The sequence below is a fragment of the Castor canadensis genome, chromosome 7 (assembly GCF_047511655.1).
Source record: "Castor canadensis chromosome 7, mCasCan1.hap1v2, whole genome shotgun sequence".
Taxonomy (NCBI): Eukaryota; Metazoa; Chordata; class Mammalia; order Rodentia; family Castoridae; genus Castor; species Castor canadensis.
This window is the reverse complement of record NC_133392.1, coordinates 32270123-32296533: the sequence shown is the minus strand read 5'-3', so window position 1 is coordinate 32296533 and position 26411 is coordinate 32270123. Positions and strand designations below refer to the sequence as shown.

General features: G+C 37.8%; 1 protein-coding gene, 1 non-coding gene and 1 pseudogene across 9 annotated transcripts in view; 1 reads left to right on the top strand and 2 right to left on the bottom strand.

Moving 5' to 3' along the window:
- Positions 1–26411, top strand: part of Lcor (ligand dependent nuclear receptor corepressor) — a 126483-nt gene that overhangs the window by 7381 nt on the left and 92691 nt on the right. The gene's annotated exons all lie outside the window — the stretch shown is intronic.
- Positions 13171–13303, bottom strand: LOC141425359 (small nucleolar RNA SNORA51). Its single transcript, XR_012450416.1, has one exon. It is a non-coding gene; the product is annotated as a small nucleolar RNA SNORA51 (small nucleolar RNA).
- LOC141424768 (zinc finger MYND domain-containing protein 19 pseudogene) lies at positions 23826–24508 on the bottom strand (annotated as a pseudogene).

Here is a 26411-nt window from a genome sequence, read left to right as displayed (position 1 = left end):
TGGTTTCGACTGACAATTTCAATTTTTGGTTTTGGGAAGCTAGAAATTAATAATATACTAAAGAGAAAACAATTCTAGTCAGTTGTACCTTATAATTGTACTGAAAACTGTTACAGTATAACTGCAATGTGAAGTAAAACAGATCACACGAAACAGTCCATCACAGTTTTACAGAGATGGAAAGGGATGTTTTCTTCCTCTCCCTCCCGCCATGGGTCTGAATTTTGAACTCTGGGCCACACTTCCAATCTGAAAGGGATTACTTCAAAACATAAAGTCATCTCACAATATTTTTGTTAAGTGTAATGAAGTAGGTGAAGAAATTAATTTTCTAAAGCTTGACAGCATCAGAAAATCTAGTGTTATTGCCACCCTTTCTGCATAGCATATTTTATATTTTTTATAAAACTTGCACATATATTAATTCATTGTCTTCATTTGGAAATGTAGGAAGATACAGGTGAGTAGTAAAAAAAAATTGGTCAGTTGTAAAACATTTAATAGTATCTCTAACAGCTTTAATTAACAGCATACTTTTATCTACACAAGTGATGGTGTGGGGTTTTTTTTTGGTTTTTCTTTTTGTATTTTGTTTTTATTGTTGTGCTGGGTGGGGATACATTGCAGCACTTACAAAGATTCTTACAGTGTATCAAATGGTATGATGTTTTAATGTTAGAGATACCTGAATATCTGACCAACTTCTCAGATGTGAGGAAAGCACAGAAACAAACTTAAATTATTATGTGATATTTCCATACATGCAGGTAAGTATTTTGATCATATTACCCCTTCTATTATTTTCTTATTCCCCCTCTTTTCAATTTTACCTTTTTTTTTTTTAAATCTTACAATTTTTTTTTTTTTTTTTTTGTACTGGGGCATGAACTGAGGACTTAAACCTTGAGCCACTCTACCAGCCCCTCCTGCCTCCCCCCTCCTTTTTTTTTTTGTTGTTTGCAGTACTAGGGCTTGAACTCAGCCTACACCTTGAGCCACTCCACCAGCCCTATTTTTGTGATGGATTTTTTTCAAGATAGGGTCTCACGAACTATTTGCCCAGTCTGGCTTTGAACCTCGATCCTCTTGATCTCTGCCTCCTGTGTAGCTAGGATTATAGGCATGAGCCACTGGCACCCAGCCACAGAAGCATACTTTTTATTTAACTTGCTTTAATTGCTGTTTGAAAGTAGGTAATTGTTTGTTTTTGCCTTCTGTTTTTTTGAGACAGTATCTTGCCTCAAACTTGTGATCCTTCTGCCTCAGACTTCCATGTGCTGGAATTACAGCCATATATCACCACACTTGGCTCTAGATTTTTTGGTTTTTTTTTGTTTTGTTTTGTTTTTTTTTGCAGTACTAGGTTTTGAACTGAGGGCCTACACCTTGAGCCATTCCACTAACCCTGTTTTGTGTTGGGTATTTTTGAACCATGATCCTCCTAATCTCTGCCTCCTGCATAGCTAGGATTACAGGTGTGAGCTATTAGCACTCCTTTTATTTTTTTTTTAATGCCTCTACTAAAGGTGATACACATCAAGACTTACTGATGTAGATGTTGTGAACACCAGCATTATTTCCTATGAGAATTGCTTTGTTGGAAAAACTATTGTAGAATGAATATTTCTATTTTATTGATAATACTAGATAGTTTTTCTTTTTCTTTACTATCTAGTATTAGATAGTTCTTTACTGATCATTCTCATGATTAGCTTATTTTTCATAAAAGCCGAATCATGTTCAATAAAATGACTGATACTGTTACCTTATTCGTTGACTTTTCAGAGATTCGCAAGAGAGTAAATGCATGGTTTACTTCTTAAACTCACAATATAAGGGAAAGAGAAAAGGGAAATCTGTAGGATTAATCTTGCTTGATAAAAGAAAATCCCACATGAAAATGTGATTTTACTGTAATGTTTCACTTTACAGCAGAATTCATAACTGATTTAAGTAACAGACTACATTTAGTCATTTCGAATGATGAGTTTATACAGTTCTGGGGTTTTTTTTTTTTTTGGAGGGAGTTGCTAGGGATGGAACCCAGGCCCTAGTTAGTGTATGCATATGCTCTACCACATACCTATGTCCCCACCCCAGAGAAAAGAATTGTTGATTTTTTTTTTGGTGGGGTTAGTGTTTGAATTCACGCTTGCAAAGCAGCTGCTCTACTACTTGAGCTACACCTCCAGCGCATTTCCCTCTGATTATTTTGGGAGATGGAGACTCAAAAACTCTTTGCCCAGGCTGGCCCCAAACCTCGATCCTCCCAATTTCATCCTCGAAAGTAGCTAGGATGACAGGCATGAGCTATTGGTGCCTGAGTGAATTTTTGAATTTCTTAAATTGAGACATACGTACATTTAGTTTGATGCTGTCTTGTTCTTCACATGTCTTTAATCTTCCTATTGCATGGCAATTTGTGGACTTCGACCTGGATAGTCCCCTTCCTTCCCGTCAATACAGGCATATTTTCAAGGTCCCCTGTAGGTATTTACCTTTATTTCTACTCACTGGATATTCAGTTAAGGGGAAAGGAATTTAAAAGAAATCTTTCACGTTAGCAAAGTTCAAACATGCATAAAAAGTAGAAAGAATAGTACCATGAACTCCCAGCTACATACATCAACTAATAGTCATTCTTTCATCTTACTGAATAATTTTGAAGCAAATCTAAGACACATTTAATAATGGATATTTATTACAACCTTTTGTATGGTGTATCATCTCCTTTCCACCTGTCTTCTCCATAAAGTGGTTCATAAATTTAAAGAAATAGATGAGATACTATCCAAATATGGAGAAGAAAAGTCTTTGTTTTGTTTTCTAGAAGTTTCTTAACTAGCATATACTGAGCATTTACTTTATGCCATATAAGAGCCTTGTGATGTTAACCCCTGTTTTGCAGGTGAAAGAACAGGGTTAGAGAGATTTAAGGATTTCAGTCATGGTCAACTGAAATTGGAGACCTGGGATTGTAATTTAGATTTTTATGCTCTGTAATCTTAAGCATTCTGCACACTCCTTTCTTTTAGAATTTCGTATTTGGTGCCATCAAGTTGCCTGCCTTTGTTTCTGATTACTGTTTGCTTGCTTGCTTTATGTTATACAAAGAGTTCTAGTTTCTCTAAGCATAATTGTATCATAAACAGTAACAGAATTAGCTGTATATTCTGTTCTGGAATCCAGTATTTTGCCACTTTCTCAAGTCCTATTTGTCTTTTCTTTTTTCCTTCTTGATTTTGTAGTATTTTTACTTGTGATAGGTTTCTGAGCTGAGCATTTCTCTAGCTTAATTTTCCTTCATATGCTGGTCGACTGGCCATTCTTCACCATTAGCAAAGATTTGAGTGTATCTTAGGAAAAGAAGGACAGCAAAAGATACCCAAGTGATACTGATTCTAGGTCTTAAGTTTGGTAAGTCTTCTATATGGACCAGCCTAGTTGACAGAGCACCTTCTAGGTACTTGGCCTTCTGTTGACACCCTTTGCAGAAACTTCAATGTAGGGGATGAGGGTGACAGGTCATAAGGATTTCTGAATCTTAGCCAGATGCCTTTTCTGTTCTAACCCCTAAAACTAACTTAGATTTGTGCAGCTGGTAGTAAATAATTTGAAAATGTGTGATTAAAAGGGAAGGTGCTGAGTAGTATATGATCCCTGAGAAGGGGAAGGAGAGATTTGGCAAGGCTTTAAAAATGTTAACACTGTTTTCACAGTTCATGGATTGCTGATATGGACAAAATAATGCTGCATTAGCAGGCACAGGAAGATGTGGCAAAGGTAATAGGGAGAAATACCCATTAAAGTAAAATGGGAAGCTCCTTGCCTTCACCGTAATAAAAATTGAAAGGAGCATAAATGTTTGTATTTCCTTGTTTTGAAATGTGTCTTTTTGTTGCATGATTAATGATACAGGTACTGATCTTTTATGTGTTAGGTGTTTCAGATTGTCATTTAGCTAGTAAGGAAACTGACAAAGTTTAACTCAAATGAATGGGCTTAACATACAATAATGACACTTTAATCATGAATGGCATGATTTATGAATGAATCCATAAATCTTTGGTAATAGTACTGGAAAAAACTTTCAAAGTTTTTTCTTTTTCCTTTTTTTCCTGCAGTACTGGGGTTTGAACTCAGGGCCTACACCTGACCTACTTCCTTTTTTGTGATGGATTTTTTTCCCAGATAGGATCTCCAGAACTCTTTTCCCTGTCTGGCCTTGAACTATGATCCTCCTAATCTTTGCCTCCTGAGTAGCTAGGATTACAGGCACGAGCCACCAGCACCTGGGTCAAAGTTTCTATTAGTGCTTAATAGAACTAACACATCTTTTAAAAAAATATACCAACAATGTTCAGTACTAAAATCTTACCATTTATTGAAACTTCAATAGTTGTCTTTAGCACTGTTTTAACATTACTTAATGTTAAGTAATCTAGACATGGATTCTCTATTGGTAAAGAATAGTTAAGAATAAAATAATTTTTAACAAGTTTTTTGAAAGGTATTGGAATTTTGCTGTAATGACCTTTTAAAAGGAAAACAAGTAGGAGTTAAGTGATAAAATTATTTTCCTTGTGAGACTTGTGCAAACAGATTTTTTTTCTTTGGTGGTAGTGGGGTTTGAACTCAGGGCTTCATGCTTGTGAGGCAGGTGTTCTGCTTGAGCCAGGCCTCCAGCCTGTGCAAACAGGTTTTATATGCATGCATTTTTTTTTAAACTCTGTATAGCTTTTACCTTTATCATAGTTACTAAAGTAAATTCTGGCAGGTTAACAAATAGGTATAAACTGAGAGTAAGAAATCCACATGTGTACTGAAAACAGTTCCTTAAAGACTTATGGCTTAAGGATAAATGTAGTCTTATCTAAAAGATAACATTCCTTATTCCAACTTCTGCCTAATTTTGAACAATGTACCCACATCAGATATTAGTACATTTTATTGGTAAAAGGCAAGGATTAGTGTATAAATGAGGTAAAGATAAGACAAACCAGAATTTCCACACTATGGTGAGAAGACTCATAGGGGTTATCAGGAGCTGTAAGTCTTTGTGGGACTTAATTTTTCTAAAACAGTAAGCCATATAGGTGAAAGTTAAACCTGAATGAATTGCTTTGGTTAGGATTGTTAATTTTATCTTTAGATTTTTGATCTTTGTAGGTTGAGGATGTCACTCTAGTAGAGTGCCTGCCTAGCAGGCACAAAACTGAGAGTTCAAGCCTCAGTACTGCCGAATGTAAAAGTAAAAGAAAGAGAATATAGGTTAACAGAGAAGAGTGTTTAAATGTGTTTTTCCTGATAAAAAGAAATCAACTATTGTGGCATGGACAAGAGACCAGAATTGGTGAAGGCTCAATTTTTGAGGATTTAAAGTTTATTTTAGAAAAAAAATGGAAGGTTTGTTTGTGTTGAATGATTAATAATTACCACTTAGGCATTATTCTATAGAAATTATTTCTTAAAACTACATGAAGATGTTCAGGTAAAAATACCTTTAGTAGTTACTGTACTTACATAAGCAAACCCATATTTTGCCAGATACCTTTATTTTTTTATTCCGTTGCTGGGAATCCAACCCAGGGCTTTGCTCATGTTTGGGAAGCACTCTGTGGTTAAGCTTCATCCTTGGCCCCCAGATTCTCTTTATCAAGCGATCCAAATGTAATAACTGTTTCTGAGTAATGTAAATACATGTTTAGTTATTACATGTTAGGCACACTCTTAACCACTGAGCTACATCTCCAGCTCCTTCTTTAAGAAGCCGTCCAAATGAAATCAACTATTTTGAAGAATATGAAGGTATATCAAGTTATAAGTAGAAAAGAAGGTAAAAAATAAAGATCCTATTAGAGATAGGGAGATTCTGTAGTCAAATTATGCTGAGGCCAGTCTCTGGTTTCTGTGACTGAAGAACAGAAGTATAAGCAATGATGGCAAGGATACTGTTGCTATTACTGTTGCTATTACTTTTCATTGAATTATTGATTAAGCAGCATACTTTAAAACAAGCTACTGAAAATATTCCAGATGGCATTGTATTTAGGGTTTCAGCTATTTGGCCCAAAAATAGATGCTAAGATTTTGCCAGGGATTTGTTTTTCAAGAATGGCTAGCTTTTTTATTTTTAATTTATTTTTGGTGATACTGGGGTTTGAACTCAGGGCTTTGCAGTTGCTAGGCAGGTGCTCTCCCACTCAAGCCACACCCTCAGCCCTTTTTTGCTCTGGTTATTTTTCAGATAGGATCTAGCATTTTTGCTCAGACTAGCTTCAGACTGTAGTCATCCAACCTTCGCCTTCTGCCTAGCTAGAATGTGTTGAGCTGGGATCCTTGCTACCATTTTGCCCAGGCTGGGTTCTGACTGTGATCTTCCCAATCTCTGCCTCCTGAGTAGCTGGGATTAGAGGCATGAGCCTTTGTGACCAGCTAGTTTTTAGAAAAACAGACTTCAGAAGCTCGTGGAGATAAGAATGACTTTGAGCCTGGCGCCAGTGGCTCACGCCTGTAATCCTAGCTACTCAGGAGGCAGAGATCAGGAGGATCGTGTTTGAAGCCAGTCCGGGCAAATAGTTCCGAAAGACCCTATCTTGAAAACCCTTCACAAAAACAGGGCTGGTGGAATGACTCAAGGTGAAGGCCCTGAGTTCAAGTGCCAGTACCACAAAAAAAAAAAAAAAGACTTTGAAAGTAGAAAAATGGTGGTGATAATTAAATGAGATTAACTAATGACCTTTCATAATTAAATACATTCAGTGAAAGTCCTTTTCTTTTTCAGTGAATTTTTGACTATTTGGGTCATTACATTCAATAAAATTTTTATTTTGAATTAGTGGAAATAAGTATGTCTCTTCTAGTTTTTGTCTAGCAAGCTTGAGTTCAAAAACCCCAGTATTGCCAAAAAATATGCTTGGATAATACATTTGTACAATAGGAATAAACTTTATCTTATTAATATTATTACATCATTTTTAAACATCATAGAAATACAAAAGTGATCTTTAATGAACTGCCATAATATGGTCTTTCAGTTACCTGTTGCCACAATAATGTTGCATATCAAGCAGTCACAAAACTTAATGACATATAAGTAATGCATTTATTAAACTCACTAGTCTAGGGCGAATTGGTTGATACAGGTTCACCTAAGTTGAGGTGACTGGTACAACTAGATTGTCCATGTTTCTCAACCTTCTGTAGGATCTCTTAGGCCTGTAAGGCTGTGGCAGAAGTGCACAAAATAAGCAGAAATAAGGGAAGCATTTTTTTTTTCCACTGTTGTGCTAGGTGTGGGAACATTGTGGCATTTACAAAAGCTTTTATAATGTGTCAAATATACCATACTTGAATTCACCCCTTCCACTATTCTCCTTAATCCTCCTACGCCCATTCTTGAAATAGTTTCAACAAGTACCATTTTTCCATTTACATACACGTGTACACAGTATTTGCACTATATTCACCCTCCCACTCCCTTTCCCCACCTCCTCCCCCCACCACTGGTACCAAACCCCCTAGTCAGAACCTGTTCCGTCCTCCTGTTCTCTGATTTTGTAAAAGAAAGGGAAGCACATTTAAAGCTTATGTTGCACAATATCTGCTAATATCTCATTAGCTAAAGCAAACTATATGATTGAGCCCACAGTCATGGTGGGAAGGTATTATAAAATTACATGGCAGAAGGCTTAGATGTATGAAAGGATGAAGAATTGGGGCTGTTTACAATTTGTCAGAAAGTATCAGCTTGCTTTTCTTTGTGGTGCTAGGTATTCATAATGTCAAGAATCTAGTATGTGCTTAACATACTTTTCTCATCCAATTTATACAGTAAACTTGGAAAGCATATACTATCAGTTTTTATTTACTTTGAAATAGACTTAGAATGATTTAATAATTTGCAGATGTGACAGAACTGGTGATTTGAATCTAGGTCTTTCCGACTAGAATTAATGAACTAATTCATATGAATTAATTAATTAATATGACAATTATGTTTTCAAACTTCCCCCGATGTTAGGGACATGACTCAAGTGGTAGAGCACCTGCCTAGGAAGCACAAAGCCCTGAGTTCAAACCCTAGTACAGCAAAAACATTGGAAACCAAAATAAAAGAATGAAATTAAGAATTTCCTCTTTGTTTTTTGGGGAAAAAAATGTGTTTTGTGTCTTCTGTACTGTGTATCTTATTTTTTTCTCCCTGCAACTTTCTCTCTGTGGAAGTATTTTCCTTTAGGAAGCCACCTTTTTTTCACATACTTTTGGCGAGACTGAGGTTTGAACTGAGAGGGCCTTGCGCTTGCAGATAGGCATTCTACTGCTTGAGCCACACTTCCAGTCCATTTTTCTCTGGTTGTTTTGGAAATGGGGTCTGTTAGCAGGTGCTGGACTCTTACTGATCTCAACCTCCCAAGTAGTGAGGGTTACAGGCATTAGCCACCTGCACCTGGCTCAAAATTATATTTTTAAAGCATGCAATGAAAAAGTTTCTGTCCATGCCCCATTTACTTTAGGTTTACTTTTTTTTTTTTTTTCTCCCTGATACTGAGATTGAGCCAGTGATGCTTTCTGCATGCTAGGCAAGCACTCTACCACTGAGCTAATACTACACGCCCAGCCATTTTTTACTTTATTTTGAGGCAGGGTCTTGCAGTGGCCTCAAACTTGCTATCCTCTGACCTCAGCTTCTCAAGTACTTGAGATTATAGGTATGCACCACCATACCTGGCTCTCCTATAACCAATTTTATTATTCATTCTTGCGGTGTTTATAAAAAATAAAGGCAAGTATTAACAATTTCTTACAACAAATAGTATATGAGATACCCTGGACAGTACTTGCTTTTTTTCATTTAATGTATCTTAAGCTATCTTTCTATATCAGTATAGAGAGACATTCTGTTTCACAGCTATGCTGTGTTCCCTTGTATGGATGTACTATGATATATTTATGTGGTTATTGAACATAGAGAATTATTTTCTTTCTTCACTTGCCCTCAACCATGCAGCAGTGAATATTGTTGCAAGTAAGTTATTTTGTATGGGTGCTGGTATCTGTAGGGTACATCTCAGAAATGGGGTTTCTGAGGTCAAGATCAAATTGTCCTTTATGTGGGTGGTGCAATTTTAGTCTTTCCATTTTTTTTTTGTGGTCGTTCTGGAGTTTGAACTCAGAGCCTCATGCTTGTTAGGCAGGTGCTCCACCATTTGAACCACTCTACCAGCCCCTCTCCATCATTAAAGGAGACTACCTGTTAGGAGAATGTGTCCCCTTAGCTTTACCAATACAGCATTGGATCTGAGTTGTAGATTTTTGCACATTTCACAGGTTAAAGAAATTCTCACTGTAGTTCCATTAGCATTGTCTTTATGTGTTTTTAAGGACGTTTCTGTTTACATTCATTCTTATTTCTGCTTATATATAGATAGATAGCTAGATATAGACTTTTTTTTGGTGAAACGGGTTTTAACTGTTTATATCCATTTTTAAATTGGTTTTCTGCAGTGATAATTATAGCATTGCTAATGATGAAAGTTTTAATAGGGGAAGGAGAGGAGATGGTTGTTATTAGAATGAAGACTTCTGGACACTGTTCCTCCATTCCATGAATATTCACATGGGGAAATTGTGAAGTTCATTTGCATTGTTACTGCTTTAGGAAGCTTGTGATTGATGCCGCATTATCATCCAAATTGGGTTTTTTAAGCCCCACCTTTTTCAAGAAAGCATAATCGGATTAGTGTTGTGTGGTCTCTTTATTAGTGTATATTAATTGTACAAAGGTGTTTCATTGTGATATTCCCATAAATGTATGCACTTTGATCAAATTCACCCCCTTCATGTGGTCTCTTGAAACTACTTTAAGGGTTTAAAAAAAAATGTTCAAATTGTGTGCTTGGCATGGTGGAAAGTATAATCCCACTACTCTGGGGGTTGAGGCAGGAGGACGACAAGTTCACACTCAGTGTGAGCTACATAGCAAGGCCCTGTCTCAAAAAAAAAATTCAAATTGTGCCTAAAGACCTGGTCTTATATTTACCTTAGACCTTTGCTTAAATTATCTGGCAGTGTAAACTGAATTTTTTTTTTTTTGTCTCTAGTCAGCTTATTGTATCTGTTCTTTTCAGTACTTCATTTGGCATTCAGCTTACTGAATGTTGGAAGAACTAGTTTGAGCTTTTTGGTGGTAGTATCACTTTATATTATTACATTTTGATCTGAAACTCCTGTCCCTGAGCAGTTGTTTCTAGAGCTAATGCCATTAAATACTGCCATTATATAGTTTATGAACATGATTATTGAATTTTTTTAGATCTGTTTTCTTAGAAACTACAGGAGAAGCACAGTAAAATACACAAGAGGTTAAAGATAATGAGAATAGATGTGCCCAATTAAGGGACTAGCAGGAAGAAGAATAAGGGTAGAAACCAGTAATATAGTGGTTAATCTTGTATTTTCAGAGCCAGGTTGACAAGGAAGTAGATATGGTGACTCATAGATACTAATCCAAAATGTTCTCTGTCAAATAAAGGTATATTGATATAATAGATTTTTTTCTTAAACAAAGAAAACCCCTTGTTTGCTTGGGGAACATTAGTTTAGATGGTTTGGTTAGACTGAATTTTTCATTCATTGAGCCAAATATTTTGTGAACATCTATACTAGCTTCCAAGCACCATCCAAGGATACAGTAGTGTGCAGAGCAGACCGTTGCTTTCATGGCACTTAGAATCTAATGAGAAGAAATAGGGACATTAATCATAAGAGGAACCAGATGAGAGTTCTGAAAGGAAACGTGATTCTCTCTGTGTATATCATTTTGTGTATGTTGCTGGGGGAGGGGTTCACAAGAATTTCTGAGAAAAGAAAATTTGTGAGGTAAAAGACTAATAGGAGTTAACTAAATAGGGAGAGGAGGAGGGGAAGGGTAGTGGGTAGAAAGGATTCTTCTGGACAAGAAATCAACATATTTTAAGAAGACAGAAAAAGAAAAATTAACATGGATTTCCCTCTTAGGATTCTGGTTTCTATATTCCCTTTTTACCACTTGGTACACTTTTAAAAGGCTCAACTTTGGCTGTAGAATGTTCTTTGACTATTTAAGGGAAGTTAATGATACATGTAAAAATTGGGAGGGTGTACTGAGTGAATATATTATTAAAATGTTACAGGAAGAAAAGACAGTTGTACTTAGGCCTTAGGTATTTCTGTAAAGCATAGTTGTACCCTCATTTCCATTGGAGAGCCATGAAGGCACCATTATCCGGCGCTCTTGTTAGTTCTTATTCTCATCCTTTCCAGGATTAAGTAGGACTGATGGTTTTTGTTTGTTTGGCAGTACTGGGGTTTGAACTCAGGGCTTTGTGTGCTTGCTAGGCAGGAATGATTTTTTTTCCACCATCTTTTTTTGTTGAGATATAATATGTTCAGGGGTTTTTGGTTGGTGTTTGTTTTTGTTTTTGTAGTACTGGACTTGAACTCACTTGCTAGACTACTGCTCTACGTCTTGAGCCATGCTTCTAGCCTTTTCACTTTAGTTATTTTTCAGATAAGTTCTTGTGGTTTTGCCCAGTGCTGGCCTCCCAACTGCAATCCTCCTACCTTCTCTTCCTGCATAGCTGGGATTACAGGCATAAACCACCATGCCTGACTTATTCTTTGAGATAAGTAGGCTGTTGCCCACTTTTTTGTCTGGGCTGGCCTGGAACTGCTGACCTCCTGGTTTTCACTTCCCAAGTAGCTGGGATTGCAGGTGTGAGGTACCATGCTTAACCACAGTTCTTAAGGTAAGACAATTGTATATGCCCCCTGTGACTTCCATCTAAAACAAGATATAGACCATTTCCATCCTGATAGAAAGTTGGCTTATGCCCTTTCCAGCCAATTTTCCACTGTTAAAATAACTCTTATACTGTAAGTTAGTTTTGCCTGCATCTGGATTTCCTACAGCAGGAGTCAGACAGCATATATTTGTGTTTGTGTGTGTGTGTGTGTCTGGCTTTGTTTTGTTAATCATGTTTGTGTCATTTGGCATTTGTTAATACTTCGCTCCCATTTTTAGTGTATTCAAGCTATAATTCACAGCATACAATCCAGCCACTTAAAATTATGATAATTTAGTGATTTATAGTTATGCAGCCATTGCCATAAACAAATTTTAGAATAGTCATTTCTTATCCTGTTGGTGCCTCCCCCCACTCTGGGCTACAAGCAGTTACTAATTTTGTATCTATAGATTTTCTTATTCTGGACATTAGTTCATTTTTTACTATCAAGTAGTATTCCATCTTACAGGCATACAATGGGGTTGGTTTTATTTGTTTGGCCGTTTTGTTTTTTTTTTTTTTTTTTTTTTTTTTGCAGTACTCAGGGCCTTCACCTTGAGCCACTCTACCAGCCATATTTTTGTGAAGGGTTTTTTCCAGATAGGGTCTCATGAACTGTTTGCCTGGGCTGGTTTCAAACCATTATCCTCCTGATCTCTGCCTCCTGAGTAGTTAGGATTACAGGTGTGAGCCACCAGCTCCCAACTGAGCTTTACCACTTGAGCTACTCCGCTAAACTTGTTTTGTGTTGGGTGTTTTCAAGATACGGTTTCAGGAACTATTGACTCGTGATCCTCTTTATCTCTGCCTCCTGAGTAGCTAGGATTATATCTGTGAGCCACTGGTGCCCAGCTCATGGTTTGTTTATCTGTTCTATTGCTGATGGATGTTTGGGCTGCCTGGAGCTATTGTAAATATTTTTTGTGCTAGTCTTTTTTGAGGCTATCTTTTCCACTTACCTTGGCTAATACCTAAGAGTGGTATTGTTGGATCATAGGGCAGAGATAGATGTATATTTAATTTTGCAAGAAACTGTCAGCTCTCCAAGCAGATAATACTGCTTTACACTCCCATCAACAATGTGTGAGAGACCAGTAACTCTACATCCTCACAAATATTTAAAGTTGGCAGTGTTTTCTGTTTTGAACATTCTAGTGATTGTGAAATGTATCACTAGTTTCATTTTAACTTCCCTATGACTAAAGATTTTGAACACTTTTCCTGTGTTCCTTTTCAAGTGTATCTGCTCAAGTCTTGCCCATTTAAAAACAAAAAAACAGTCTTTTTGTTCTGTGTAAGTTTCTTATATAAACTGAAATCTTAATTTCTTTTTTCTCCCACCCCATATCTTCCCATTCACAATACAGACCAGGCACAGGGCCTGGGCATAAGTGTATATTGGGTAGATTCACTTTTTCTCCTCTTGCTGTACAGTCAGTGTAAGAGCAGAACCTGCAGTTATGCACCAGGAGGCCTGAAATCTTAAATTTTGTAACATTGTTACTTTTTAATAATTGGCCACACAGTATTAGATTCTTTGGATTTACATACAAGTTTTGGTATCACCTTTGTTTATTTTTTCAAAATAGCCTCCTGGAACTTTAATAAAAACTGTTGAATCTATATATCAATTTAGTGAGGAATGGATATCCTAATAATACTGAGCTTTTCAACATGTTATAAGGACTGACTGCTTTTTAAAAAAATAGCCATCAAATATTTAAAGGATTGAAATTAAGGTATAATTTTTAGGTGACTCAAATATGAAGTCTGGCCCTTCATATCAGATCAGATTCCCCTGTGAATATATTTCTTTCACCCATTTGTTTGTTTTGTCTTGCTTTGTTTTGTTTTGATGCAGGAGCTTGAACCTATGGCCTCACACATTGCTAAGCATGCTTTCTATCATTGAGCTGCACTCCAGCCTCATGTCTTTTTGTTGTTTGAGACAGGGTCTCACTATATAATTTAGGTTAGCCTAGAACTCCCTTTGTAGCCCAGGCTGGCCTTGAACTAATGATTCTTTTGCCTCTACCTCAAGTGCTGGGATTACAGGGGAGTACAACCATGCCTGGCTGAGCCTCAGAGTTTTTAATCATGTATTTATAACCATTGACTATGTAACTCTATCAAGTATTAAGCCTCTTGATGGTAGGGACTATTCTCTGTCTTGTTCACCATTATATCACTAGCACATAGGTTAGAATCTGGCATATAGTGAGTGTTCATTGAGTACTTGTATAGATGAATTAATTTTTTTACTGGATAGTAATAAGTTTCTCAATTCTTAAACAAATATTCGTTTAGACTTATCTGTGCTGCTCATCATTAAGCCTCGGTTAATGAATGCTTGGGCACATTTTTTAATCTAGGAAATATCTGACTTCAGAGCTGAATTCCTAAACATAAGTTTTGACTTCTATAGAAGAAGCAACAATTTAAATGAAACCTTAATTACACCCATAATAACAAAATCTCCCAGAGGCAGTAGGAACTGCCTCACCAATTACCGAATTACAGCCTTACCAAATCAGAGCAAATTTTTCTTACATTCTCAACTCACTGCACATGAAGAAAAGCTCAGCTCCTGTAGACTCTTCGGTTCCCAAAGACTAATTTCAAGTCTTTAAGAATAAGTTTTGAAAAATAAGTGCTACTTATAGTTACTTTATCTTCCTCAAATTTTAAACCTGTTCTAGTTTTCCTCATGAGGTAAAATTATTCCTCCCATTATGTCTGTACCCCTAAAAAAATCCCATTGCTTTGTCTGCCCCCTCCCCCTTCCTGGTCCTTCTGTAGTCATTTCGTTTAAAGCCAAGATGATCATGAGTTTTAAGAATTAAAACTGTGAAAAACTAGGCTGGAGATGCACAGTAATTTTTAGCAATAGTTTACTTTGATCTACATTCATCGTGAAGCCAGGTGGTGCATACCCAGAATGAGTTCAAGGCCAACCTGGGCTTACATGGTGAGACCCTGTCTCAAAAACAAAACATCAAACAGACAAAAGACAGAAGTACTGTGAATTACTGAAAAATTCTAGGATGGGACAAACTACTGATAGCATATCAGTAATAATTGGGTTTTTAAAGACTGTACTGATCCTCTGAAGTACATGACAGTGAGAAGATATGGACCAAGATTAGAAACCACTGCAGTTGCCCTAAGGCAAATAATATTTGTGAAATCATCATTCCTGCGATTACATGATTATGTGCAGGGAGAATCTTAATGAAGTTACAGTTTTATTTTTAAAAGTTTTAATTTTTTCAAAACAGTTTTAAAGGTACTAAACCAAAACTTTATATAAATATATATGATTGAATGCAAATTTTAATATTTCTAGACTCTTACAAAGATTTTTTGTGTTTGCATTGAGTTGTAGACTATACCCTGGAATTACCAGATACATACATATCTTTTACTTTCTTACAGAAATATTTCAGAAGAAGAAGAAAAAAAAAAGGTCTGAGAAAATGTTTTCAGAAATACAGTTAAGCACTTAAACACAGATTGAATCTCAAGTAAAAGCAGCTATTAAGAATGTGTCACTTGTGTTCAAGGCATTGGACCTTTGGTTTTGTAAAGGTACAGATGTCTGTGGAGGAACTATAATATGGGAATTTTTAGTCTCATACTCTAAAAGGTCACTTTATTTAGACCTTTTCTAAGGAGATTGTTACAGTTTTTGGTACATTATTATGAAATGACAGTGTACTCAGGGAAAAAGAGCGCTCTTAGGAGGTATTTTTATAAAACAACAAGCAATTCAGTAACGTTCCCAAGTCACAATATATACCACTTCACAGAGGTCAGAATAGAAGCGTGATCTTCATTTTCTTCTCCCCATGAAAATTTTAAACTTTTGGTTGACTCCTGGAAGGCCAAAGTAGTCAATGCCACATAGAAATGTGACCAGTGAGAAATCTAAGATCAGAACTGTCCCTGAAATAGCCCTATCCCTTGCCCCCAGAAGTTCAACAACCTGTTCCTTTATAGGCAGCCATGTCTGATAGGCCGCGTAGCTGGAGTTGTGAACGCTAACTAGTTAGGAAACATACGGTTACACCATTATTGCAGTTTCAATAAAAAGTATTGGGGCACCTGCAGAAATTTCAGAGGTGCTTAGCCAGGGTACCATCAGTATCAACAGATAGAGTTTAGCTTTTGTCATCAGATTTTAAGAGTGTCCAAAGGTTGGATGTGGTGCTGAACATCTTTAATCCCAGCACTGGGGGGACTGAAGCAGGAGAAGCACAAGTCAGGGGCTAGCCTCTGCTACATAGGGTTAGACCCTGCCTCAAATACCAAAAAGTCTTCATGGAATCAAGATGACCTTGAACTAAGTGAGGATTTGAACAAGGTACAAAGGTGCTGTTTGCAAATAAAGAAGGAAAATTACCTCTAAAGACCAAACCAAGTTAGCATAAAACCTTTCAACTGTAATAGCCTTAGCATCTTAGAATCACAGTAGAAGGATGGTTTTGTTGGATAGCTGTTTTGGGCTAGGCAAATATTTGAGAGATTTCAAATGAGGCTTTTAAAAAGAGTAAACAGTAAATCTTTTCTTTTTAAAACAAGTGCTATAGGGTAGTAGTCGATCTGTCTATATTTATTGGCAGTATTGGGGTTTGAACTCAGGACTTTATACTTTGCAGGCAGGAGCTCTACCACTTGAGCCATGCCTCTAGCCCTAGAAACAATTTTAATAAATGGAATTACATTATATATGCTATTTGTATTTTTAAACAAATCTTAGTTCTGCATGAATTTAGCAGACAGAAATTGAAGACATTGCTCTCTTTAGGTAAACATTAATTTACAAAAGGCAAGGCTTTAATCAGCTTTGAAAAAAAATTTTTTCTTAAATTTTTTTTTTGTGGTACTGGGGTTTGAACTCAGGGCCTATACCTTGAACCACTCCACCAGCCCTTTGTGTGTGTGTGTATGTGTGTGTGTGAGAGAGAGAGAGAGAGAGAGAGAGAGAGAGAGAGAGAGAGAGAGAGAGAGAGAAGGGTTTTTTCAAGATAGGGTCTCATGAACTATTCAGAAATCCTCCTGATTTCTGCCTCCTGAGTAGATAGGATAACAGGTGTGAGCCACTGGTGCCTGGCTTGGTGGGTACTCTTACTCCTTGAGCCAGTCTGCCAGCCATCAATTTTGTTTTTTGGTACAAGATCTCACTGTTGTAATGCAGGCTGTCTTAGAATTAGCTATCGTCCTGCTTGGCTAAACTTTCAGTTTTAGAAAGTGATTGTATTTTGAAAGTGAGGTAGTATCCTAATGTTTTTTTTCATCACCTCTCTTCTTAATTACTGAGTTTGTAAAATTTTTTGTTTTATGCTAGACAGGTTTATGGAATTTCTATTTTGACTTCTAATTCTAATTCATGTATTTGTGTTAAATTGATTTTATATTTAGGTAGGCATGATGGTTCTTGCCTGTAATCCTAGTTTTTGGGACACTGAGGCAGGGGATTGTGAGTTCCAGGTCAGCCTGGACTACATAGGGAGTTCAAGGCCATCCTGGTCCTCATAGTGAGACCCTGTCTCAAACAAAACAAAGTCAAAAAATTAATTTTAGAGTTAAATGGCTTCAAGGCTACATGGGTTGTTTTGATGCTCTTTGGTTAACAGTGACTAAAATATTCTAGGATTAAAGAGTAGGAAGAAGATAAATAGGGATGGGGGAGGCATTTGTGAATTTTCCCCAGTTTCTCTTGCTTGCAGGAAAGAGGACATGGGACATTTCATAACCCTGAGCGATTTTTGTTGAGAATGATTTGTTGTAATTGAGTCTCCACTAAGATGGAAAGCATTACAAGTAGTCCAGTAATACTTACTATTAAGAATATGTAACTTGTGTGCTTCATAAGACTTGTTAGACACTTGATACCTTTTAGTAGAGGTCAGTAGGCTAAAAGGTCTTGGAAGATGTTCTCAGATTTGTTTTGTAAGAGTTTTTATATATAAACACCATCATTAAAGATTCTTTTCAGTTGTTGCCTATTTGTATCCCATCTACTCTTTGATCCACAGAGCCAGTGTGATTTTTCTAAACAGCATGCTATTATCCTATTTAAAATTCTTCATTGACTTCCCATAATCCTCAGGATAAAATTCAGGCTTTTCAGCCGTGTTTTAACTTACTGCTTACCATTTTACCTAATTTATCTCCATGTCCAAATAATCAGCATAATAGCAGCAAACATTCACATAGTGTTTTATATGCCCAGCCCTGACCTAGACAGTAACAGGAAACTGCTTATAATTCTGCAAATGGATAATGTACTCTCTCAAATTTCTACCTTAGTATATTCTGTAATTTTTTCTTTTTTTTTTGAACTCAGTGCTCAGGGCTTTGGGCTTGCAAAGCAGGCACTCTACTGCTTGAACCCTACCTTAGTATATTTTTTACCCTATGACTAGAATATTCTTTATCAAGTAAAGATTGTAGTTGTTATTTAATATATAACCTTGTGGTGTATATCAAATGAACTCTTAAAATTAAAAAACCAAAAAAGAATTACCATCCCATTAGAACATAAGCATAAGGATATGAATAGGCAATGTTCAGTCTTAGTTTTAATTGACAAATTGTAAATTTAAACTGAAGGCAAAATCTTTCATCTACTGTGCAGTGGAACCAAGAGGATATCTCAGAGTCATTCCAACTGGCCCAAAATGGAAAATTTTTATATATAAAAATGTCTGCAATGGTATAAACCATAACAGATCAATAAAAATCCAAGTAATAAAGTATCATTAATAATGATACTTTAAAAAAAAAAAGAATTAACCTAGAAGGTAACACCCACGCACAGGAAATCAATGTGAGTCAATGCCCTGTATAGCTATCTTTATCTCAACCAGCAAAACCCCTTGTTCCTTCCTATTATTGCTTATACTCTCTCTACAACAAAATTAGAGATAAGGGCAAAATAGTTTCTGCTGGGTACTGAGGGGGGGAGCGGGAGGGGGTGGAGTGGGTGGTAAGGGAGGGGGTGGGGGCAGGGGGGAGAAATAAACCAAGCCTTGTATGCACATATGAATAATAAAAGAAAAATGAAAAAAAAAAATCAGGAGTTGAGGATGTAAATAAGTGGTAAAGGTCTTGTTTAGCATGTACCCAGGTTCCATTGCTAGCATATAAATAAAAACAACCACAAAACCCCCAAATAATACATTGTTCACCTTTGGAGGTTATCAGGATAGCAACTCATATTTCTGAAAATTTGTAAATAAAGATATGAATAAAGCAAATATCCTGCCCATCATCCACAAAGTATATTTTGATAGTGGAAAGTTGCTCTTTATTAGAGAATTCCACTTAAGAACAGTGAAAGTATTAGAGAACCATTTTGTACCCACAGTACCATAATGAATCTAGCTATTAGTGTATGCTAAACTTACTAGGTGAAAGCTAATAAAAACTTTATAGTGATGAGATAAGAATGAGTTAGTATCTTGAATTCTGTACTCAGTTTTAGCATCACTAAAAGTAGTACAAAGCAAATATCACAAGCCTCCTCTTGTTGTTTGAGATGGGGTCTTGAACTTGTGAAGCTTCGGCCTCAGCCTTTCCCAGTGCTGTGATAAACAGGTATGTGTCGCCATGTCTGGTTATCACACACCTCTTGATTTGATGAAATAGGCTCCAGCAACTGTCCTAAAATATTCTAATCTTAAAAAAAAAAGTTAATTTATTCAAGAAAAGTAACAGGCAGATCATATAAGGTATACTGAAATATTCGCAATCAGAAGTGTTTCAGATTTAGGAGTTTTCTGAATTTTAGAGTATTTGCATTGATTTTAGTGGCTGAGTGTCTGAGGTGTGAAAATTAAAAATATGAGCATCTTGTAGGTGTGAAAATGTTTTGGATTTCAGATTTCAATTTAGTGATAATCTGTGTAGACCATTGTGAGGACTTTAGCTTTTGCTGTGAATGAAATTGTCAGCATTTGTAGGCTTTTCAGCCTGAGAGTGACGTGTTGAGATCTTTGCTCAAAATCTGAGTTTGATTAAACTGTCTGCTGTGTTGGAAATAAGCCAGGAGTCTTATCAGGTGAGGGTGGCAGCACAGATACCAAGTTGGAAGCTACTGTAACAATCTAGGTCAGAGATACCCTATACTACTAGAAGAGAGAAGTGGTTAAGACTGAGTATCTCTGTGGATTGATGTGGGTAATGAAAGAAAGAGACGATAAGGAGAACTCTAAAACTTTTGGTTCAAGCAACTGGAAGGCAAAATTGCCATTAACCAAGAAGGGAGAGACGATTTGGAGAAGATTATTACTCAATTTTGAGTGTCTTCCGTGCATTGGGTACTCCCTGAGTTGTATAGCACTGATATTAAGAACCAGAGGTATGAGAAAACTGGCATACAGTTTGTCTTATATTGTTCAGTAGCCTTGTTCATCAGCTTTGAGGTTGTTTCTGTGTTCGTGGAAGCTTTTTGTTTTTGGCAAAAGTGGGGTTTAAGCACACAGCTTTGCGCTTGCTAGGCAGATGCTGACCACTTGAGCAACATCTCTAGCCCTTTTTGTTCTGATTATATTGGAGTTAGGATCTGTTTTTGCCCAGGCCTACCTGGACTGCAATCCTGTTTTTAAGCTTCGTGCCATTACTGGGATGACAGGCATGCTCCACCAAGCCCAACTTTTTTCTATTGAGATGGGGGTCTTGCAAACTTTTTTTGCCTAGGCTGGCTTGGAACCATGATCCTCTGGATCTCATCCTCTTGTTTGCTTGGGATGACAGGTGCGCACCGTGCCCAGCTGTTGATTGAGATGGGGTATCACAAATATTTTGTATAGGCTGGCCTTGAACTGCTAGCCTCCTTCCTGATCTCAGCCTTCCAAGTAGCTAGGATCACAGGTGTGATGAGTCACCATGCCTGGCTTTTTTTTTTTCTTTTTGCGGGGTGAGGGGGGGTGGTTGGGTTGTTGTGGTACTGGGGTTCATATTTTCTAAACTGGCACTTTACCACTTGAGCCACTTCATAGCCTTATCTTCACATATAGGTTCCTCCTGTTTCTGTTGGTTTGAGTTTTGACACACACACACACACACATCCACCATCATAGTATCATATAGAATTGTTTCACTGCTCTAAAATCCTCTGTGTTCTTCCTATCGATCCCCTTCCTCCTGCCAAGCTTTTTGGACAGTACTGGGGTTTGAACTCAGGGCCCCACACTTTTAGGCAGGTGCTCTACCACTTGAAGAACTCCCCCAGTCCTTTTTTGTGTTGAATGGTTTCGAGATAGGGTCTCATGAACTATTTGCCTGCGCTGGCTCAAACAATGATCCTCCTGATCTTGGCCTCTGGAGTAGCTAGGATTGCAGCATGAGCAACCAGCACCTGGCTTGTTTTGTTTTTGATTTTTCCACTTACTGAAGGTGTATGTAGCACCCAGTATATTCTAGGTAGTTTTCTACCTGATTTTTTTCAGATAATATTTTATTTAATCCCTTTAAGAACTTTATGAAGTAAGTGTGTTATCATCATACCCATTTTACAGATGAAGCCCAAAGAAATTACCCAAGGTCCCACATCTAGAAAAGGTAGAACTGGGAATCAGATGGTTCCAGAATTAATTTCTAAGTCACTATACAATGGTGCTCCCCTTTTTTTCCACCCAGGTACTAATCAGGGTTTATTCTGCTTAGCTTCCAAGATCAGAGTTTGATGCTTTTCTATGCTTTTCCTTGTGACTTCATTGTATAGTTATGAATAAAGTGCAGAGTCAAGCAGAGGCCAGAAGCTTATTCCAAGTCATCTATAGAGATTGTGACTAATAGATATTTCCATAGCTTTAAAAATTACTATTTTCATAATTAAAAAATGAACAGTAAGGCTGCTAATGATAATACAAAAGCTGCAGAAATTATATCTTGAAGTGCTCTTAGCCTATGTAAGATTTTTATGTGAGGCTGTCTGAAATGTAATGATTATATAAGTGGAGAATATCAATACTGCATCTTTATCTTTTTTTTTTTTTTTTTTTTTTTTTACGTGTCTGGCATGATACAGATGTTGGTTTGAGATTCATAGACTGATAGTGTTCCGTGTGCTCCATATACAGTCTGGTTGTTTAACAATGGGGATACATTCTTAGAAATGCATCATTAGGCAGTTTCATCATTGTGCCAACATCATAGAGTATATATACAGAGTAAAACTGCTACATTGTTACTAGGTAATTTTATGAGATCATCCTTTTATATGTGGTTCATCATTGAAACATTGTTATGCAGAATGTGACTGTATTCTGTTTAGTGTAGCTTCAGTTACTTCACTGTTGATGTTGGAAATCTTTCAGGAGCTGGTTAGCCTTTTTGCATTCAGGTATTGGTTTTACTCTGTTTGGCTTAAACTGACTTTACCCAGTAGGGAGAGTAGCATTATAGCTTAGATTTTTCTTTAATAATCCCAGTAACCTTTAGAGTTATCAGTTTAAAATGATATACCTTCCCAAAATACTTTATATCACTTGTTTTTCCTGAGGGCATGATCAGACTTTATAGGTGGCAAATGCTGGTGGCCGTCTAGCATTAAAAAAATATATTTTAAGGCCATCTTTTTTTAGGTTATCTATCCTTAATGGGTGCCCCATAAAGTGAAAGCTAGCTGAGTTCTGGTGGCTTACGCCTGTAATCCTAGCTACTCAAGAGGCAGAGATCAGGAGGATCACAGTTCAAATCCAGCCCGGGCAAATAGTTCAAGAGACCCTATCTCAAAAGGGCTGGCATAGTAGCTCAAGTGGTAGAGTGCCTGCTTAGCAAGTGTGGGGCCTTGAATTCAAACCCACATATCACCAAAAAAAGCAAAATCTTTGTCTTTTCCTAGTAGCTAAGATGCAGCAGTTGGGTTTTTTTTTTTTTTTTATATTGAATGCAGGTGATCCACAACAGATGCTTGTCAGTTCTTCTAAGGATAACTTAAGTAATACCATTCAGAATACATAGGAGAGAAATAAAAAAGAAAAAAAAATTTAATTCACCAAGTACTCTGGATTTCACTTAGAAAACATGGCTGTTTGCCAATGCAGGTTCTTTTATATTAATTACTAATGTTAACTCTTAGCCACTGTGAATTCTATACATAATTGTGTGACCTAAGAAAGTGTTAAGGCACAGCAGAGCTCAAAGGGGCCTTACTGAGGGCAAAGAAGCAGAGAGCTGATACATACATACAAAGGGAGTTACTGCAGGTGGTTGGAGAAGATATTAATATAACATAACTAAACCAATTATAGAGCAGTTCTGGTGCTAGGCTGCCAAAGCAGAGATCTGGTTCAGGGTGCAGAGCCCATTCTAGGACCAGACAAGTGGGACCCATCAAGTGGAGGGACCATTGGAGTTCATTACTTGTCATTTCCATAATGAACACACCACATGAATAGATGATGATGGCCTGATCAGCAGATGCTCCTGCACTCCAGCGTTAGATACCTTTGTTTTTATATGATTCTTGTAAGGGGGTACATGTTGGTCCGATATGTACCAGGCTAAGGCCTGGTTTCTCTGATAGGGTTTTTTTTGTTTGTTTGTTTTGATTCCACCTCTTTACTCTGCCCTTTCAGACACAACTGTGCAGGCCATTCCTTGGGACCCCTACTGCCCAGGAGAGCAGCTCAGCTACATGACACTTTCTAGACATGTGGCTGAATGTTTGCCATTTCAAGATTACAGCAAATGATTCTATTTGTAATTTCTAACCCTTCCCCTACCTCCCCCCCAAAAAAACTGTACGAGTTTACAAACATATTAACATATAAATAATGAGAAAGGTCCTGGGGAGCCTTCCTGTTATCTCTGCTGGAGATAACACTGGAGGGGCACTGTCCCCGCAGACTGCATGTGCCCTGGGGAGTCTGATGGTAGCTGTCTGGGCCCACCACTAGCTTCTTTGGCACCTCAACGGCCAAGTCTATCTCCACTGTGCCCACGGAAGAGCTGGAAGCCTCGAACCTGCGGCGACTCTCCTGCCCGTCATCGTTCAGGCTCAAGCTCATGCTGGAAGGGACGCTTCCTCTCAACAGTGCTTCTTGTGAGCAGGCCAGTCCTTCTGCTGGCACTGGGAGCCACAGTACCGGGCCACCTGGCAGCACCCACAGATGCTGAACTCCCGGAGCTGTTCACTGTGCAGGGAGGGTAATGGCACTCTTAGTAGGTGCAGGAATTTTCCTCCTCTTCCACCACATCCCCATTGGCATTGTAGTACCGGGTCACATTGAGAACAGGGAATTGCTCTTCTATGGGGTCTGTGGGAAGCTGCTGAATTGCGAGCCAGTACAAGCTTTGCTCCCTCTGTTTGCTGGAGGTCTCCTCAGCTTTGGGCCGCCAGCTCCACGGCACCAGCTGCAGGTTGTCCAGTCGATTGTCCACTGTCACAGCATTGAGATGCACCACCTGAAACCCAGGAGCCACACCTTCCCTGTGTGGCTCCCCCAGCAGCTCATGGAGGAGCCTGCCGGATCCTCTACCTCGATTTTTGTCGAAGGCATATGCGAATATCTTAGCACCATTTCCATCAGCATCTACTTCCATACGAGCCTCAAAGGAGTAGCTCTCCACCAAGGGGATGTCTTGCTCATCTATCAGTGTATATTTGATCTTCCCGGCCACCTGGCTGAGCCGCATGATGCCCAATATGAAGTTGGTCATGGCCGGGCCTGCGCCTTCAGCCTGGGCGAGGCCGCGGCGCTCTGGGGTCCGCCACCGCGCGCACCCCAGCAAGCCTCTGATAGGGTTTTGATACACCTCATGTGTTCATGAGTTCCTGATTTAATTTGTTAAGTTGATAGGTACTAATATTTTATTTGTGTAAATGATCAGTCCATACCTCATGGTTGGTCCTGGACAGATGGTGGTAAGATGCAGAGTAATTTTGCCTCAGCATTTATACTCAAAATGAAACAGTCTGTTACTTTATAAAATGGAATCACTTAGGGCAAGACACAGTCTGATGACTGCTGTTCTGTATGATGTGGACCGGTGTAGGACACAGCCTCATTTTCACATATAGGTTCTTCTTGTTATTATTGGTTTCAGTGTTGAGTATCCATCTGTCAAGAATCCATCTATCATAAGAATTGTTTCACTGCCCTGCCTATCCATCCCTTCCTCCTGCCAAACTTTGTTTTTTTTGTTTGTTTGTTTTTTTGGTGGTACTAGGGTTTGAACTAAGGGCCTCATGCTTGCTAGGCAGGCACTCTATTACTTGAATCAGTCTGCCAGCTCTTTCTTGTGTTGAGTATTTTCAAGATAGGGTCTCACGAACCATTTCCCCGGGCTAGCTTCAAACTGTAATCCTGATCTCTGTCTCCTGGGTGGCTAGGATTACAGGCATGAACCACCTGCTCCTGGCCTTTCAAACTTCTGACAGTTACTGATCATCTTGCTTTGACCATAATTTTATGTAGTTGAGTCACATAATATGTAATCTTTCCAGATCAGCTTCTTTTACTGATTGAATTTAAATTTCTTCTATGTCTTTACTTGATTTGAGCTAATTTCTTTGTTTTTTATGTTTGTTTTGTGTTTTTTTTTTTTTTTTTTATCGGGCTGGGATTTGAACTTCGGGCTTTGTGTTTGTAAAGTAGGCACTCTACTGAAAAGCTCGTTTCTTTTTAGCAATTGTATTGTCTGGATATACCACAGTTTATTCATTCACCTACTGAAGAACATCTTGGTTGCGTCCAAGGTTTGTCACTTAAGAATAAAGCTGCTGGGCTTGGAGCCCTTTGCTCATGCCTATGATCCTAGCTTCCTTGGGAGGCTGAGATTGGGAGAATTGCAGTTCGAGTTCAGCCCAGACAGGGAGTACTCAAGACCCCATCTCAACCCATAGCTGGGTGCAGTGGTAGGTGCCTGTCCCAATAGTGGGAAGCTAAAAATAAAATTGTGGTTAAGGCTGGCCTAGCCAAAATAACCAAAAAGGGGGCTGGAGGCATTACTCAAGCAGTAGAGCACCTGCCTAGCAAGTGAAGCCCTGAATCTAAACTTCAGTACCGCCAAAAAATAAAAATAAATACATAATATATAAACAGTAAAGCTGCTTATAAATATTCACATGCACATTTTTATGTGGATATGTTTTCAGTTCATTTGAATAAATATCAAAATGTGCAGTTGCTGTATTTTATGGTAAAAGTATGTTTACTTTTATAAAGGACTGCTAAATTGTCTTCCAAAGTGGCTGTACCATTATTTATTCCCACCAACAATGGAAGATTTCTTGTTGCTCTGTTGCCCTACCAACATTTGATGATGTCTGTATTTTGGATTTTGACCATTTTAATAAGTATATTATGGTAGCTTGTACTTTCAAATTTGCAACTCATGTTAATAATTGATATTGAACTTTCCGTATGCTTACTTGCCATCTGTATGTTTTCTTTGGTGAGGTTTCCATTAAGGTCTTTTGCCCATTTGGAATCAGATTGTTTTGTTTTTGTTGAGTTTTAAAAGAGTTCTTTATGTATTTTGTAAAAGTGTGCTATTGGATATGTCTTTTGCAATTTTATCTGTGTTTTGTCTTATACTCTGAAGTGGTAGTTCCTTTATAAATTATTT